The sequence below is a fragment of the Rhinopithecus bieti genome, unplaced genomic scaffold (genome assembly GCF_001698545.2).
Source record: "Rhinopithecus bieti isolate Rb0 unplaced genomic scaffold, ASM169854v2 scaffold_15006, whole genome shotgun sequence".
NCBI lineage: Eukaryota > Metazoa > Chordata > Mammalia > Primates > Cercopithecidae > Rhinopithecus > Rhinopithecus bieti.
This window is the reverse complement of record NW_016808074.1, coordinates 181,111-185,685: the sequence shown is the minus strand read 5'-3', so window position 1 is coordinate 185,685 and position 4,575 is coordinate 181,111. Positions and strand designations below refer to the sequence as shown.

The 4,575-nt window shown below is 49.5% G+C and overlaps 1 pseudogene across 1 annotated transcript in view; it reads left to right on the top strand.

The window, feature by feature from the left end:
• Positions 1-988: 988 nt before the first annotated feature.
• The window catches only part of LOC108537721 (zinc finger protein 107-like), a 27,618-nt pseudogene continuing 24,031 nt past the window's right edge, over positions 989-4,575 (top strand). Inside the window, exons 1-2 of the transcript XR_001887909.1 lie at positions 989-1,017; positions 3,657-3,787. The product of XR_001887909.1 is annotated as a zinc finger protein 107-like (transcript). The remainder of the gene's footprint in view (positions 1,018-3,656; positions 3,788-4,575) is intronic.

Sequence of the window (4,575 nt, the reverse complement as noted above, 5' to 3'; positions counted from 1 at the left end):
TCCTGCCTCAGCCTCCTGAGTGGCAGGGACTACAGGCACATGCCATCACGCCTGGCTAATTTTTGTAATTTTAGTAGAGACGGGGTTTCACTGTATTGGTCAGGCTTGTCTTGAACTCCTGACCTCAGGTGATCCACCCGCCTCATCCTTTCAAAGTGCTGGGATTACAGGCTTGAGCCACTGTGCCTGACGACTCTAGGGTTTTTGGTCTTAGCAACAGCAGTGATAGAAGCTGTATCCGCTGAGATGAGCGAGTTGGGAGTAGGCATAATATTCTTTGGGGATATAAGGAAGGTTGTTTTCACCATGCTAAGAGTCTGAGATGCTTATTCACATAGGTTGGGATATCTGGGAAAGAATTGATATTGGAGACATCTGGTATATGACAGCTAATGTTGGACTAAGGTGAGTTAGCCATGGGTCCCGTTTTGGAGGGCACACTTCAGAATAAGGTAGTAAATGTTTCAGGGGGCCAGAAGGGAATGGTTGGAGGCTGAGGACTGGATGTTTTGCCTGGGTCCTTGGGTGATATGATTGTCATTCATAACCTGTGTTATGCATTCACACAGGAGAGGGAAGTAAGTGACAATGTCGGGTGTATCAGATGGCATAGCTTGTCATGGCACGGACTTCCATGGAGATAATAGGCATGAGATGCAGGCAGAAGTACAGGAGGAATTGAGCGAAACGTCATCATTGCCGAGGGGTTGGCAAGTGAAGCAAAGAAGTGGAATAGGGTCATGGATAGCTGATGCCACACGTGGTTCTGTGTTGCTGTGGAGCCGTGCAAGGAAGCCTTCATAGAATTACTTGATACCACCACTCCTTTTAGGATCCAGTAGAATTGGAATTCTGTGGTAATAGTGGATTGGTTTGAATGGGCCATACACACTCTGGGTGGTGTCAACCATGATGTGGTGTAAGGCCAAAAATGAAGGCCCAATGTGATTTGCCACCTGCATGCCTGGTGATATTGGTACGACCACAAATGGCCTGAGCGCAAGTTTCTTTCCCATTTAACTCCCTTTTTATATATTTAAAAATTTTTCTCTCATGTAGGTATGTAGAAACAGGGTCTTGCCATGTTGTCCAGGCTGGTCTTGAACTCCTGGGATCAAACAGTCCTTCCACTTCGGCCTCCCAGAGTGCTGGGATAGCAGGTGTGAGACACCATGACCGACCACTTCACTGTCTTTTTTTTTTTTTTTTTTTGAGACGGAGTCTTGCTCTGTCGCCCAGGCTGGAGTGCAGTGGCCGGATCTCAGCTCACTGCAACCTCCGCCTCCCGGGTTCACGCCATTCTCCCGCCTCAGCCTCCTGAGTAGCTGGGACCACAGGCGCCTGCCACCTCGCCCGGCTAATTTTTTGTATTTTCAGTAGAGACGGGGTTTCGCCGTGTTAGCCAGGATGGTCTCGATCTCCTGACCTCGTGATCCGCCCGTCTCGGCCTCCCAAAGTGCTGGGATTACAGGCTTGAGCCACCGCGCCCGGCCCACTTCACTGTCTTAAGTAATGTATCTGAACGGGTGCAGTGGCTCCTGCCTATACCTCTAATCCCAGCACTTTAGGAGGCCGAGAAAGGTGGATCATTTGATGTTAGGAGCTTGAAACTAGCCTGCCCAATATGGTGAAACGTCATCTGTACTAAAAATACAAAAATTAAACGGGCGTGGTGGTACACACGTGTAATCCCAGCTCCTCAGGAGCTGAGGCAGGAGAATTGCTTGAACCCGGGAGGCGGAGGTTGCAGTGGGCCGAGATTGCACCACTGCATTCCAGCCTGGGTGACAGAGTGAGACTCTGTCTCAAGAAAACAAAAGTAATGTATCCTAGCCTCTGAAACCTTTCCATCAATGGGACCAGGCAAAGTTCCTGTTATACTTTGTAGTGAGTTTCAATTCCATTTCTATATCCAGAGTTATTCAAATAAGTCAATGGCATCCTCCTGAGGGAATCAGGCCGTTACACTCTTCATTTTTACAAAGCTTGCTTGCCGTGGTTGCTCTCTCTTATTCACGATGCAACCCCCATGTGACTGGCCTTTTTTTTTTCTTTTTTTTTTTTTGTTTTGAGATGGAGTCTTGCTCTGTCGCCCAGGTGGGAGTGCAATGGCACGACCTAGGCTCACAGCAACCTCTGCCTCCTGAGTTCTCCTGAGGATTCTCCTGCCTCAGCCTCCTGAACAGCTGAGATTACAGGTGTGCACCACCACACGCGGCTAATTTTTGTATTTTTAGTAGAGATAGGATTTCACCATGTTAGCCAGCCTGGTCTCAAAATCCTGAGTTTGTGATCCACCCACCTCAGCCTCCAAAAGTGCTGGGACTACAGGAGTGAGGCACAATGCCCAGCCAACTTAAAGTATCTTAATTCCCTCCTTTGTCTTCTACTATTGTGGGTTGAAATCTCCCCCTGGGGTTACAATATTGGTAAAAGAAATGACATCTGATATTCTATAGATGTCATCAAGATCGGTTTCCAAATCAAATGTATCGAGCCAGGTGCAGTGGCGCTCACACCTGTCATTCCAGAGCGTTAGGAGGCTGAGCCAGGTGGATCGCCTGAGGTCAGGAGTTTGAGACCAGCCTGGCCAACATACTGAAACCGTGTCTCTACTAAAAATACAAAAAACTAGGCCAGTCGCAGTGGCTCACGCCTGTAATCCCAGCACTTTGGGAGGCCGAGACAGGTGGATCATGAGGTCAGGAGATCGAGACCAGCCTGGCTAACATGGTGAAACCCCGTCTCTACTAAAATACAAAAAATTAGCCGGGCGTGGTGGTGGGCGCCTGTAGTCCCAGCTACTCGGGAGGCTGAGGCAGGAGAATGGCGTGAACCCGGGAGGCGGAGCTTGCAGTGAGCCGAGATCACGCCACCGTACTCCAGCCTGGGCGACAGAGTGAGACTCCGTCTCAAGAAACAAACAAAAAAAAAAAAAAAAAAAAAGATACTTTAAATTGTGGCTGGGCGCAGTGGCTCACGCTTGTAATCCCAGTACTTTGGGAGGCTGAGGCAGATGGATCACGAGGTTAAGACATCAAGACCATCCTGGCCAACATGATGAAACCTCATCTCTACTAAAATACAAAAATTAGCCAGACGTGGTGGCGAGCACCTATATAGTCCCAGCTACTTAGGAGGCTGAGGCAGAAGAATCGCTGGAACCCAGGAGGCAGAGGTTGCAGTGAGCCAAGATCGCGCCACTGCACTCCAGCCTGGCGGCAGAGTGAGACTCCGTCTCAAACAAAGAAGCAAAAAAAGATACTTTAAGTTGTTTAAAGGCCAGAGAGAGGCCAGTGGTGTGTGACAGTGAGCTGAGGATGGACATGGATATGTACCTGGAAGTCTAAAGAATAATGTGCATTCAGAGAGGGCATCTCTGCTGTGCTGAAGGTGCCATATTGGGCTCTCCATGACCTCGGCCATACTGGGGGAAGTGCCTGTCAGGAGGGGGTGGACTCTTACGTTACAGCCACCACACAGATACCTATCTGTTCAACTAATTATTGTTGGTGGCTGTATCCCATGACCAGTGGGCCTAGTTTCTCCTATGTTTGAGGACCTTGAGGAGGACTTGCAAGAGTAGATGTGTGGGAGAGAGGGATTGTGGTACCTCAGCATAGGGGCCGTTTGTAGTTTCATCTGTCGACGTCATAACAAGGCACAGTGACTTTTGAAGACATGGCTGTGAAATTTCCCCGGGAGGAATGGAATCTCCTTAGTGAGGTTCAGAGATGCCTGTACTGTGATGTGACCCTGGAGAACCTGGCACTTATATCCTCCCTGGGTAAGTTGCTCACATTCACCCTGTGACCCGAGCTAGTCTCTGCTTTCCCCCCTCTTTCCCCATTGGCAAGACTTTCTCATGTCAGGAGCGTGGACACAGCTTCCTGCTTCAGTTCTATGGATAGGTTCTTGGTTGGTAGGACTGAGGTGTCCATACTGCCCTGCTCCTTTCTTGGAGCAGCCCAACACCTGCTTTACTGCAGGTTCCCAGGGAGGGATTCATCGTCAGAAGCCCACCTTGTTAGTCCTGTGGATGTTTGGGTGTCCTTGTCCAGATTTCAGGTTCCTGTGTACCCAGAGTCTACTTCCTTTCTCTAGCTGCTGTTTTCTTATGCCTTCCTGTGGTGGGAATTGCCTTCACAGACTACATCACTGCCTACATAGACCAGAGGCTGTTTTTGTAAGACCTTCTTTAGAAATTCTCCTTGAGGCCGGGCGTGGTGGCTCAAGCCTGTAGTCCCAGTACTTTGGGAGGCCGAGACGGGTGGATCACGAGGTCAGGAGATCGAGACCATCCTGGCTAACACGGTGAAACCCCGTCTCTACTGAAAATACAAAAAACTAGCCGGGCGAGATGGCGGGCGCCTGTAGTCCCAGCTACTCGGAGGCTGAGGCAGGAGAATGGCGTAAACCCGGGAGGCAGAGCTTGCAGTGAGCTGAGATCTGGCCCCTGCACTCCAGCCTGGGCCACAGAGCGAGACTCCGTCTCAAAAAAAAAAAAAGAAAAAAGAAATTCTCCTTGAAATACTCAGTTTTTTTTCTCTCATGGGCTTTCATGGGCTGAGTTGT